General features: G+C 32.7%; 2 long non-coding RNA genes and 1 pseudogene across 4 annotated transcripts in view; 2 read left to right on the top strand and 1 right to left on the bottom strand.

The window, feature by feature from the left end:
• LOC112474566 overlaps positions 1–5,510 on the top strand; it is a 36,107-nt pseudogene extending 30,597 nt beyond the window's left edge.
• LOC107196771 overlaps positions 1–14,907 on the top strand; it is a 153,345-nt gene that overhangs the window by 90,091 nt on the left and 48,347 nt on the right. The gene's annotated exons all lie outside the window — the stretch shown is intronic.
• Positions 5,547–14,907, bottom strand: part of LOC107196770 — a 64,166-nt gene continuing 54,805 nt past the window's right edge. The window contains exon 3 of one of the 2 annotated variants that reach the window (XR_001518211.2): positions 5,547–8,885. This is a non-coding gene — a long non-coding RNA (uncharacterized LOC107196770). The remainder of the gene's footprint in view (positions 8,886–14,907) is intronic. The other variant, XR_003044403.1, reaches the window with a different exon arrangement.

Below are 14,907 nucleotides of genomic sequence, written 5' to 3' on the forward strand. Positions count from 1 at the left end.
GAAGAGAGAATTAGAGTTTTAAGAGCTTCGTTTTACAGTTTTCTAAAAATACAAGTAAAGGATTGAGCTTTTAATAGAATAAGTAACAGAAGCCAGAAAATTATGGCTTTATTAGCATTAAAACTGAGTTGTGATGGCGGAATTTGGACCAAGGACTTAGCTGCCTGTGGAAGCAGTTCCACCATAGCTTCCTGAACTTGCACTTATACTTCGATGGACTAAAACAGGATGTTGTACAAGCTGATATGTTTCTTAAAATATCACCAGAAAGATAGAAGGATATTATAAAGATCATGCTGAATTCGAAATTATTTTTTCTCCCTTCCAAAGAATATCCAGTTTGAGACTGCATGTTCCAGAGAGAAAAACAGAAGTATATGGCAAATGTGAGTTAGCTAAATAAAAGTTAGAAAAATGACCTGGTGAAATTACAGGTTGAATTTTGTTGTTGTTGTTGTTGTTGTTGTTGTTGTTGTTGTTCAGATGTCCTTAAAGATACCTGGTTTTAAAAGAAATTAAAGGCAATTCTGGGAAGAGAGAGAAAATCAGTGACAGGGACTTGTTGAAGGCTTTAGCACTATCCTATCAGTCAGGGGCTGAAAAATAGCTGGTGAATTGTGTACCTGTGGGCAAGGTTCTTGGACAGGACTTAGAATAAGTAGAACAGAAAACACAGGAAATATTATGCTATGGATGTGAGAAAAGACCTTTGAGCTGTGATGAGTATATACCATTAAGATGATAAAAGAGCAGTAGAGACTTACCCAAGCAAGGCATATGAAAGTTTAGGAAGCTCTTCACTAAGACTGTTCATGAATTTAAAGTTCCCTAGAGTAGTAATTCTATGTGGAATGACTTTACTTTTCTTAATGAAGGTACTGAGAGTCATCTTTTTGTGTCATTACCACTAATATGCTTCTGACTTCCTGCTTTATCTTGCATTCCTGGTAGGTAAGATTGAAACACCACACTCATGCCCCTCGCGCGCTCTCTCGCTCTCTCTCTCTCTCTCTCTCTCTCTCTCACACACACACACACACACACACACACACACACACAACTGGTTACTTTCAGAGTTTAAGACAAACAATAAATAACTCAAAGTATGTTAAAATTACAGTTTGAACTTCAAGTTACACTCCTTGGATTTGACGCCCCAATGGCAAGGAGACTCTGGAGACGTGGTTCCAAGGGGGTTATGTTTACTTTTTTTGTTTGTTTGTTTGCATACATGATGTATCAAACTGATAGTTCTTAAGGCATCCCCAGCTTGTAAGTAACATCAGTGCCTGTCAGGTCATTGCCAAGGCTATAAGAACCACCCTGGTCCCCCGTTGCATGGACAAGCTCCTTGTGGATGGCTGAAGCAAAGCCACAATTTCTAAAGATGGGGACACAATTCTGAAACTCCTTGACATTGTCTATCCTGCAGCAAAGACTTTAGTGGATATTGCCAAATCCCAAGATGCTGAGGTTGGTTATGACACCACCCCGGTAACTCTGCTGACAGTAGTGTTTCTGAAACAAGTGAAACCCCGTGTGGAGGAGGTTTGCATCTTCCGAGATTTCTTCACTGCCACCCAATTGATAGTTAACAAGATCAAAGAGATTGCTGTGACTGTGAAGAAGGAAGATAAAGTAGAGCAAAGGAAGTTGCTGGAGAAGTGTGCTATGACCGCTCTGAGCTCCAAGCTGATCTCATAGCAGAAAGCTTTCTTTGCTAAAATGATGGTGGTTGCAGTGATAACTCTCAATGATCTGCTGCAGCTTAAAATGATTAAAATCAAGAAGGTAAGTTGGAGCCCTAGAGGAGTTCCAGCTGGTAGCTGGTGTTGCATTCAAGAAGTCTTTTTCTTACACTGGATTTGAAATGCAACCCAAAAAGTACCATAATCCAAAGATTGCCCTTTTAAATGTTGAGCTCGAACTGAAAGCCGAGAATGATAATGCTGAAATCAAAGTTCACACAGTTGAGGATTATCAGGTAATCGTTGATGCTGAGTGGAACATTCTCTACGACAAGTTTGAGAAGATCCATCATTCCGGAGCCAAAGTCTTCTTGTCCAAACTCTCTATTGGTGATGTGGTCACCCAGTACTTCACTGACAGAGACATGTTCTGTGCTGGCCGAGTGCCGGAAGAGGATCTGAAGAGGACAATGAAGGCCCGCAGAGGCCCCAACCAGACCTGTGTGATAGCTCTGAAAGCGGATGTGCTGGGCCGCTGCCAGGTCTTTGAAGAGACCCAGATTGGAGGCGAAGGGTACAATTTCTTCAGGGGCTGCCCCAAGGCTAAGACTTGCACCAACATCCTCTGCGGTGGCGCCAAGAAGTTTACGGAGAAGACAGCGATCTCTGATGATGCCATTATGATTGTCAGGAGGGCCATCAAGAATGATTCAGTGGCGGTCGGTGGTGGGACCACTGAGATGGAGCTCTCCAAGTACCTGCAGGATTATTCAAGAACCATTCCAGGAAAACAGGAGTTGCCGATTGGGGCATACGACAAGGCCTTGGAAATTATCCCACGCCAGCTGTGTGACAATGTTGGCTTTGATGCCACAAACATCCTCAATAAGCTGTGGGCTCGGCATGCGAAGGGGGCATGTGCTTACCGGGTAGACATCAACAACAAAGACATTGCTGACGACTTCGAAGCCTTTGTATGGGAGCCACTTAGGTGCGCAGATCAATGCCGTGACTGCAGTCTCTAAGGCCGCGTGCCTTATTGTGTCTGTAGATGAAACCATTAAGAACCCTCGCTCGACAGTGGACGCATCCCCAGCTGCTGGCTGGGGCTGAGGACGTGGCGGTCCCCACTGAGAGATATCCCACCCCTCACATGAGTGGCTGGCAGGCTGGCTGTAGCGTGTGCTCACTCTCCTGTCTTGGTTAATTGGTATTACAGGAGAGAGTAGTAATTTGTCCACTGGAGGTTATTTAAATAAAACTTAAGACTTAAGAGAAAAAAAGAAAACGAGGTTTGAGGTTCAGAGATAGTAGATAATTTTTTCAAGATCACAATGGTACCAATTAGTTGGTTAGAAATTTCGATGCATTAAAGCATTTTAATGCAGAAAATGGGAACCAGAAAGTCAGAATTATAGGACTAAAGAATATTTTGGAGAGATAAAATTCAAACTTACTTTTTTTGAAACGAGAAATTTGAGTCTGTTGAGATATTAAGTGGCTTGTTCAAGTCAATGGGCGATACAGAACTAAAACCTGTCTCCTGAATCCTGTATGCCCATTTGACTGTATAGACTACTTATATTTGCTTTCATAACAAAATATTTCTTCCATCTATTGAACATTATTCTAATTTGGGTAACTTTCAAAATACTCAGTGCCTACATAATAAGTAATGTAATTTTATGAGATGTTTATTTAATGACATCTTTTTTTAATAGTTCCATAAATTTTCAGTGAACCTGTCTTGCTATTGTTACTGACATACAAAAATCTTAATCTCCATGTAGCTGGTTAAGGAGGTATTATTATAAACCATATTGAAAGCTATCCAAGCACTTGAAGTTAAATTGATTCCTATGCCCCTCAAATCACCAATCTTGAAACAAAATCAGAAACTTGGCAGGATGAGCTTAAATTCTTAAATGAAAAGATTCAAACATTACAATCTGAACTATAGACTTCTAAAGCTCTCTCCGGAGTTTTAATTAAGGATAATGCTGTTTTCTTCGTAAAAGACACACTTTAAAATTTTATAGGAGGGAAAAAAAGCAATAGATTTTAAATCCATGTGAGAACTCAGAGAAATACTACATATTAATCCTACTTCTATAATTGAAGCTATTTTCAAGATTTAATTCTCACTCCTCCTTTTTTGCCAAAGGCTAATACTTTTGCATGCCAATGATAAGGTTCAATACCCACATGAGCTCAGAGATGTCTTCCTTGGGGCTTTAGGAAGCAATGCTGTAGATAAAGATAGAATTGCTTGTATTGTATGAGGAGGAATTATATATGCAATATAAAGTTCTTTCTTCTTTTAATTATCCTCTCGTTTTTTATTCAAAGGTTTTTGAGCCTTCTCCCAAAGTGGCACTATTTTACCTTAGACAACACTTTTCATTCTCATGTGATTCATTTGCCATACCACTGAATAAAATAATAATAATAATAGTAAATAAAAACAAATAGAAAATGTTCATAAGCTAATACAATAGACCAGACCTCACCCATAGTACAAAATTGGCCTAGAGCTATAATGTTTGTAGTATGGTGTTAGTATTTTTTTTAATTGATTGGTAATGTTTAAGATGGAGAGTACCACGTTTAGATTATCTAAATTTTCAGTTTTTTAAATATCAAAACAATATATTTTTACTTCAAAAAATTCAAATTCAATTCTCTCAATAGAACATAAGAAATAAATATATCTAAAAATTATGCATTTAATAGTGTGTTTATGTGTTTAATAGTTTAATAGTTTAATAGTCCCACTCTAATTCATGTTTGTCTGAATTAAACTCCACTGTGGCATTGGTCGTCAAACCTAAGTCGACATAAGCATCATCTAAGATACTAGTTAAAATATATATTCTGAGATATCAAACCCCATTTTTTTGATTCTGTGGATATGAGATTGGCCCTAGAATTCTGTATTTTCAATATCTATACCAAAAGAATTGGATGAGGACTACACTTTCATAAAGACTGACACATTTCTAAAGGATGTTTTGGAGGCATGTCGGTGTGTGAGAAAAAGGGCTACGATCCTACATTTCTGTAACGCTCCAGATTTGACTTGCAAAGCTGCCTACTTTCTACCTTGTTCGGAGAGTACAGAAAACTACTTCAGCCTGTAAAACTAGTATTCCCAATACTCTAATCTGCTAAAGTACATCAGCGCCAAGGCGCCCAGAAGGCTAGTATGATGGTAAAAGTTTCAGTATTCAGGTTACTCTGATTTTCCTAGAAGATATTTTGCCTCCTGAGACAGAGCTAGTTTAAAAGGAATGAGAAGACAAGCTGGATTCCAGAACTGTATTAGAAAGAATATCTTTCAAATAATCAATAGCTACATGAAGTAGATATGGAATATAAATTCTATCTGGCAGTACTACTGGCAGCACATTCTTTTGCTTTCAGACTTATCCTAATTCTCACATCCATAGATGGCTATCTTTACTGTAAATTGTGATAGAATCTAGTGGAATTGTGCACACTTATGTCAACAACTTCTCAGTTAGATTAAACTTTCCATTTATTTGACACATAGGTAATAAAAATTGTTGCTTATAATAATAAATGATGTATAAAGTGTTCTTGCTCTGGAAACTACAATCAATAATATTCCAAAATATTGCATTCTCATATGACAAATCTATTCTAAGCTTGTGCCACTCCATCATGCTTAAATCCATGAACTCAATAATTACTTTAACCATTAACATTTATTCCAGAAACTGTAACAGAGGATCAAGAAAAGGACAATTTAGTTTTCAAAAGTACAATTTTTTTAAACATCTGAACTTGTTCAAACCTATTCATATTATTTTGTCTACTTTATATCATTGACAATTATAAAAATAATACTACTATAAATAATAATTTAAATAATAATAGTATTTTTAATGCATGTATTACCGCAACTATAAATTATCTTATTGAGAAGAACTAAATGGAAATAGTGCACAATGACTCATAAAAGAAATACTGAAGTAGATATAAATTTTAAAACACACAGCTTCAACAGATAGCTGAGAAATGAAAATAAGATGCAATTAGGTCACTATACTACTAGAAAGTAAGTACTATCCTACTAAAAAGGCTAAAAGGACACTGATACATAAAACTGTTTTTGAGGAACAGAGAACACATTTTATAAAGACTATCACTACAGGGATTAAGAACACAGACCACAGGATAAAAGAAAACCAAATTCAAATCCTCAGTATGCCATTCATTAGTGGGGTGTAGCTGGTATGATTTATTTAAACTTCCTCAACTTTGTGGTTTTCTTGTCTCTATAACTGGGGAAATATTTTTTTCTCCCATTGGCTTTATTATAAAAAATCATGTAAAGTAATGCAAATGCATTCTTTATGACAGTATTTCACACATAGTACGCATGAACAATAAGACAGGGTCTATGACTTTCAAGTTCTCAAAGGAGAATAAGGGAGTTTAAAATCTTGTTCTGTATTTAACAGTGTTTTTAGTGTTCTTAGTAACTCACAAAACTAAATACTACGCTATACAGACTTTAGGAAGGTTAATGAAAACTCTGAACCTCATTTTCTTCCTCTACGAAAAGGAACTAATGACAGTATTGATTTAATAAAGAGAGTTTTGAGAAATTTCCTAATAGAACAGTGCCTGATCCAGTGTAGGATCTCAATAACTGTATGTTATTATTGTTATTGTTCTTGTTATTGTCACAGCACATTCTATTTTTTTGAGAAGGCAAATTTATAACTACTGCTTATTTTTCCATATCTGTATTTTCTGTTTATGTTGTCTAAGCAAAGCTTTAATCCTGGCTGAGTCTCTATGAAGAAATAATTATAACTTGTACATATTCACTTTCCCACAAGTGTATCTTGACTTAGGGAATCTGAAAAAAAGTTAGGAAATTAATTTCACTAAGAAGAAAATGATATAATGCATTCCAGGAGTCAATTTTAATACCTTTTAAAGTGTCCCTGACACTGTTTTTCCCATTAGATTTGAGTAAAATTACTAATAATTATAATTAAGCAAACCCTAACATATTATGTGAAATATAATATTTATTTTATTTCTTTATATTCATAAACATTTTGCAAGGCTTCTACCAGTTCGATGTGTAGTTATCAGGACAGCTCTTTCATACACATCAATCAAAATGCACAAGGGTAAGCCATAATGTCTATAATTGACAGGTATATTTTTCAAGATTGCTTTATTTGTATGTGAGTAGGACCTAAAAGAAATACTACTTAAGAGGGATGCAAAAAACTCTATAGACTACCATTACTTTTGCTATTTAAAGCACATATGATATTGATAAAAATTCTGGCCCAGAAGATAAAGCATTATAAAAAACACTAAGAACATTGTTAAAGATAAAAATATTATACAAACACTAGGAATATTGTTATCAGGTAAGAAGAACAAGATAAACAAACAGATATATACATTCAGAAAAAGTGCTATAGAACAAACATTCATATTACAATTCTTCATAACATACTCAGAGAGTATCATTTGTTTTTGAGAGACTCACTATAAATAATCTTATGATGTGAAGTATGTGTTTATGGATGGTGCCCTTTGACAGACAGTGAAAGACACTTTATTTAATGTAACTCACAAAACTAAATACAAGTATATTTTGAGCTTTTATATAACTTGGCAAAATTTCAAGCTGTGGATGGCACTAGCCATTGTTCACTTTCTTACATTTAGAAAAAGATGCGAAATTCTCAACCAAATTTAGTTTTAAGAAGGTTAGACTTGTAAAAACATTGTTATTATGAGAGAGAAGGTCACTGGTTTTCTAAACACATAGTCTTAGCACCACCATAAAAGTGAAATTATTTTATTAAATGAGTGATGGGCCAAGAAGGTCACAGTGGCTTGTAAAGAACAATAGCAAGCCACGAGTTTATAAATCTTGGAAGAACATTCTTTCATTTATAGGGCTCAGGATTATGACACAATTTGGAAAAGTGTAAGAAGCAAAAGGTAGTCATTCATGCTGATACAAGGTACCGGTTAAAATTTTAAAAGTGTTGAGTGTAAAATTTTACCAAGTTTTAATCTGAAAATGTGTGAAAAAAGGACAAAGTATATAATTTATGCCATTTTGCAAAACATTACAGAATCAACATAATTCAATGTTATTTTCCAATTAACATAAAAACGACCTATTTAATTTAACTTTTACATTGCTGATTTGACCACTCTGCTTATTTTTAGTTATTATTCAATTAGCTTGATTAATTATAACTTAAACTACTCAAGTTTCAATAAAATAAATGAAGATAATTATTAATATTTCTTTCATGTTATTTTTTCCTGTAAATGTTATATTGTACCACCACAGAAGGGAATGACCATTTCACAGTACCTCTGTGATATTTTATTTATTATAAAATCTGAGAAGAATGAAATATATACATATATATCACAAGATATAATTTATTACATTGTAGTTATTTGTCAATAAATCTTATTTCACAAAATATATGATAAAATACAGAGCAAAGAATTTGCCTTCTTTAACTTTATAACATATAGCACATTTTGAACATATTATATACTAGAGAATATTTGTAAATTAGTGAATAAGGATTAATTTTTTTAACGTTTTTAATTGTGTAAAATGCTTCTCAGTGTATTTGAGCATAGTGATTATTTTTGTTTCTACCGAACATAAACAAAATCAGCTTTCTGTTTTAGCTCTGGCATATAAAGAGCTAGGAAGTCAAAATTCCTGACCTTAAGCAAAAAACTAAACACACTAAAAATCAATGACTTTCAGAGAATTGATAGTAGAGGACAAACTGCCACCTGTAAAGAAAAATAAACCCGGAGACTAAATGGAGATCTACTTACTTGGAGCAGTGCTGCTAGATACATAAACTAGTAAGAATACTTAACTGGTAATTTTCACAAATTGCTGAAGAATGAGATAAGACTAGTATGAGAGAAACTGCAGAGGGCTACAATCTTGGGAGAACTCAAAACTCAAAAATCTCCAGGTTCTCACGTTGAAGATTCAAAAAAGACAGCTCTTATCTCTGGCAGGGGAAAAAGAAGAATAATTATTGTGAAATACATTCGGAATGTAGTCCATAAGAAAGACCTACAGTCAATGAAAAAGACCTTATTGGAACTTTATTCCAACTGCAGCCTTCTGCAGCCTTCTGTCTTCACCTAAGGAGGAAAAGAAACACACCATCAGAAAAACACATTTGAAGGTTCTAAACATTAAGATTTAATAAAATTGAGGGGGATTGGAGGGCTGGGTGAAAAAGGTGAAGGGATTAAGAAGTACAAATAGGTATTTACAAAAAAGTCATGGGATGTAAAGTATAGCATAGGGAACATAGTCAATAATATTATAATAACTATGTATAGTGCCAGGTGGGTACTAGATTAATTGGGAGATCGTTTCATAAATTATATAAATGTCTGAACACTATGTTGTACACCTGAAACTAATATAAAATAATATTAAATGTCAACTCTGAAAAATAAAAATTAAAAAAAATAATAAAATTATAGAACATGTTTCTTTCCTCCCACTTTACAGCCAAACAAATGGGGTACCATTATAACTAGATTGCAGCTGAAAGAGCTAAAAGATGCAGATTCTCTCTAAGGATGAGTGCTTGAGGAACACCAAAGGCAAAATAAGGACATAAAAGGTGTTCGAATTCCTGAAACCTATGTAAAAAAACTTTCCTTTTACACCCTTAGGTTGTATGGTTGGCTAAATAATTAAACTGACATAAAACAAATTAACAGGAGTAAATCATACACATTGTTTTAACATTTTTATATTTACAAAGGAGTTTTCATATGACCCAGACTCAGATATAACAGACATCGGAAATGTGAAATAAGAAATTTAAAAATACTACGATTTATATGGTAAGGGTTCTAATAGAAAAAAAGTAGAAAATATTTAAGAGCAGATGGAGTGTATAAGCAGAAAGACATAAACTCTAAAAAAGAAAAAGGAAATGCTAGAAATCAAAAACACTATAACAGAAATAAAGAATCTCTATGATGAATTTATCAGTAGACTGGACACAGTTAAGTAAAGCATGAGTGAGCTTGAATATAGATCAACCGAAACTTCACAAACTGAAATGCAAAGAGGCAAAGGAAAGGGAAAAAAAAGAACATAAAATTCAAGAAGTGTGAGGCAATCACAAAATGTGTAACGTATGTGTAATTGGAACACCAGAAGGATAGAAAAGAGAGAACAGAAGAAATATTTGAAGTAATAACGGCTGAGAACATTCCAAAATTAATTATAAATAACAAAATACTGATCTTGGAAGATCAGAGAACATCATGCAGTATGTGTCAAAAAAAAAAAAAAATCCATTCCACAGCATATCATATTTAAACAACTACAAAGACATAGAGAAAAATCTAGAAATAAGGTAGAGATTAAGAAACCACACCTACCTATAGATGAAAATATGTGTATGTGTGTGTATGTGTGTGTGTGTGTGTGTGTGTGTAGCCCTTTATATCCCTTTAGGAATAATTATATGGCAAAGGGCTAAAAATTTAATATTTAGAAGTTTTATACTTTGAAAAATTTGACACTTAGAAAATAATTTTTCTACAAGCCTTTAATATCCTACATGTAAAAGATATCTACCCTAAAAATATCTAAACTTTTATAATAACAAAAATATCCTCAAAGGAAAATCGTATTTAAAACTCTGTTTTGTGAATGGAGCCTGAGGAGTCTAAGCAAGCTCTTCGTTTATTATAGTATTTGTCTGCATCAAGCCAATCACTTTCAGTGTAATAGAACATTTTGATATCCGAATCAGAGTAGGCCAAGAAACAAAGGGAAGACATCTATATTTATCGAAAGGCATTTAAGTAATTTAAATTCAACTCTAAAGCTGCCCATGATAAAAGATAAATAATGACACCTCCTTTGAAATTGAAGCTTTTAAAGCAGTTATAGACAAAACCTCAGAGGCGTGTTATTTTCTCTATTGTCTGTCATTGCATCCATAGACAAATTGGATGTGAGTTCTGTATTTGATATACTCTGAATCCTAGTTACTTTAGAGAATGACTAGAATTTTATTTTTTCTTTCAATAGTTGCTGTTCAAGTGAAGACAGCGAGAGGGATGGTCTTGAACTACACTATTTGGAGATGAATCTAAAGGTCAAAAAGAAAAATAAAGAGTTGCAAACTTTGTAGCATCACTGTAATTTAGAGATATGCCTAATGTGATAATATATAGAATGGTATGCACACTTTGGTGAAAGAGGAAAAAATTGGGTGAACGAGCTTTCCTTTTGATTATCTGACATTAAATGAATGTTCTCTGTGTACCAGCCATTTTTCAAAGTGATTCCCAAATATTTAAGTATTGAATTCCTAAGATAACCATATTATTTATTCCATTATTATTCCTATTTTACTGAAGAGGAAATTAAGGTACAAAAAACAGAGTAGTTACAGATATAAAAGACAAAGATGGAAGGTAACTTGCCCAGGGTCACATTACTCATTATCTGTGAAGTGAAGAAACTTCACACAACAGTCTTGATTCCAGAGTTTGTACCCATTACCTATGCTATGTTGCCTCTTAGAGCTAGAGAAAAGCAAGACAAAAATAAAACTTGCTAAATAAGAGCAAAGAATGTTAAATGTTGCTCCTATCACAGAAGTATCTAGCAATCCCAGTGTATAAAATATAATTTTTTAAAAAAGTATTTATATCTATTTTAATGTATATGAAATATATCAAGAACATTTTAAGTAAAAACATTCTAATACATTCAAAAATGGAATTGCAAAGAAAGAAAATAAAATATTAACTTAAAATTATTGTAACTATTAAACAAAGCTTTTTTACATTTAAAATCTGTTTTTATTGTGTGGGAAATATATTATTCAAATTAACAAATATAGTATTGAATATGACAGATTTTTTCAAAAACTTCACAAAGGATATAAGGAACAGTTGAAAAAGTTGTGAGTAAATGCAACCTATCATATCTACTCCAGTACTCTTGCCCCTGGAACATTGATCTCCTTTTAAAATCAATGGAGATTTCATTTTTTACTGAGAAAAGTAAAATCTTGAGGAATAATCCATATACCATTTTTAAATAGACCCTAGAAACATGTTTCCTAAGCAATTTCGTATTTCACCATTGGCCTTTAAAAATGGACGATTCATCATTCATATGCCATCTTATGAAAAAAGCCTAAAGGGCATTTTGGTAATCTAGAATTAGCCCCTCAGTGTTTATAGTAATTGATTAAAATATTTATTTTTAGAATTTCAGGGTGATGTTTTGGGGCATTATTCTATACTTTCAAATTCTTCTTCCTCCAATAAGAATGAAAACCTTTCATGAATAGCAAAGCATAAGACCACAGGCATGTTCCAATTTACTAAGTTCAAAGCCCAACATATTAGGGGGCCTGTGCTACAAACTGGTTCATTTACGCAAACAATGACATTGTTGCTCACAAGAAGATACATTGCTGTCCTGACCGAGAAGAGCAGATGAAATATAGTCAGTTTTCTTACAGCTTCACAGTCTAGAATATTCTTTCATGATGTGTAATCTCTATATCTTTCATGTGTTCGTCCAATTCTTATACAACTTTACAGAGTAAGTTTATTTTTTTTTAAATCACAGTTTGAATTTAAATTCTCAGCTCCCCCAAATATTCTCAAGATTATATATTCTTCATTCGAATAGTCCCAGGACTGCTCATTAGCACTTTGTTTAGATGCCCGAAGCTTGAGAATGCCCTTTAACATGCCATCCAGTGTAAAAGAGACAGTCAGACTAATGACTAGTGTGGGGGGGGGGCGGCGGGGAGGGGAGAGTATTGCATCATAAAATCTGAACACAAACTGCTATTTACGTGGTTACTTTATGTATCCACTTCACAATTTACTGCAGGTATATTTCTCGATTACCTATTCAATACATTCCAGGCAATTCTAATGACGTGGAGGATTCATCAGTGATGAGGCCAGAAAAATCTGTTCTCATGAGGGTTTTGTTCAGTGTGAAATATTAAGTTATTTTATACATAGAATGCTATCAAATAATTTTCTTTATTTTGAAAATCACTTCTGTTAAAGTTAATAAACAATACTATTTATTTCTCTTTCAGAAAGAGAGTTCAACCCTTTAAAAATATCACTTAAAATACACAAAGTTATGATGTAAATAAAAAAAACAAATTATTTTTGAAAAAAATAATCTGTATCTTCTTACTTAGATATATTTTGCATCTTTTTTGGCAGATTTTTAAAGTAGTGTTGTTGGTAAATAAAAAATTCAAATGCTTATTTCTCCATTTCCTTTCTTTTCCATTTTACTCCATTTTTGCAAAGTTAAAGCATCTATAATAAGGTAACATTAAGCAATATTTAGGACAAACAAAGGAATATAATAATAAAAAAATTAAAAAATAAAAGAGAAATGATTCCCTGGTAATATGACAACTTTGTGAGTGCAAAATAAAATAGTTGCAACAGATGTTAAAAATGTCATAAATTCATTAAATGAGAATTTATATAAACTCATGTTTTAAATTTTTACAAGTTACTACCAGACGTTGTCATAATGAATTCACCCTGAAACACACCATCACCCTCACGTTTATCACAAATTAACAGAAATAGACAAACATTAGTGAGGCAAATCATGTTATGGGACTGGCGTTTTACAGACATGGAATCATGATGATAGCACACAGACCAGCTCTGTCAGTAGGCAAACTCAGCATAATTAGATTTTATGTCTCACAGGAAAATCTAGAAAGTGTTCACAGGAGAGTCATTTTTTTCATCTACTCTTTTGTCAAAGAATAAAAAGTGACTTTTATAAAAGGAAGCTAAAAGAGGTTTATAAAGATTACTATGTTTTGATTTTTAGAATAAATATTTACATCTAATTATACATGGCCTATACTAATTAAATGCAAAATTAACATATTCATTTGATGCACAGATTCGTAGTTAGCTAAAATATTCAATTCATATATACACTATCCCTATAATTGTTATAATGTCTTTTTGAAGAAAAAATTAAAAATATTATATCTGATTATAGAAAGTACTCATAAAACTCCTACATGAATAGAGACCACTTTTATTTATATGGAAAAATGAAATCAGCTAGATATTCTGAAGTTTCATGAAAACATAAAGATTGGCAACTGATTTGAACTCTATGTCTTTGTCTTAGATGGAGAATTTCAGTCTTCAATTTTCTAATTTTCATTTAATTTACATAATTATATTTCTTTCTAACTACAATCTGCAAAGATAACTGGACATAGCACAGTTGTAACTGTTCTTATAATAACAAGTTTTCTGAATTAAGCTTTGCCTTCTACATCTTTAAAATTGTATCAGATGACATAGGGAGAATTTAAACTTTTTGATCAGAAATTCTGTGTCTCTTTACATTAGAAATAAACATCTTAAGAAACATTTCACAAATTTAAATCAAAATGAATGTTGCAGCTATGGAGAGTATATATTTATTTATGCAAGCATTTATAATGAATGTTCTGCTCTTATTTATTTTATTGGGTAGAATTTAGCCTGATATTCTTGGAAATCTTGATGTTGCTGTCAATATTAAATGAGCTACTTAACCTGAAACATTTCTTTTATCTCTTCGCAGTCCTATTCTTTATTACAAAATAGTGTGGAAGATGAGTTTAATTGTACAAAAAGAAGGAGAAATTTTAAATCAATTTATAGTGTCAATTGTTTTTCCAAGCGATTGTTTTGTTATAATTTTATTATAAAGGCCAAAGTTAAACAAATTATACATCTTCCCATTAAAAATAAAACCCTTTTAGAAAAAGGCGTGTCCAATAGATAATTGGAAAGAATTTACTAGACTTTTGATAAAAATTAATATTCAAATTGTTATACAAAATTAGCACATAATTTGAAGTGATTAATTTTGTTTAAGAAAAGATGTGTTTGTATGTGTGTGTGTGAAAGTGTGTTAATTTTTATAATTTAGTAGATAGTATACATGTCCTGGTCATAGATAATAATTACATAATATTACAAATAATGACATCAGCTGTTTATTAGAATAATATCAAATGATAAGCAATTGGTATGTGCATATTTTATTTCTAATAATCATGCAATTAAGTGTTTTTTACTTCCATTTTTCAGTTAAAATAATATGTCC

This window comes from Pteropus alecto, unplaced genomic scaffold, assembly GCF_000325575.1.
Source record: "Pteropus alecto unplaced genomic scaffold, ASM32557v1 scaffold7, whole genome shotgun sequence".
NCBI classification, from domain to species: domain Eukaryota; kingdom Metazoa; phylum Chordata; class Mammalia; order Chiroptera; family Pteropodidae; genus Pteropus; species Pteropus alecto.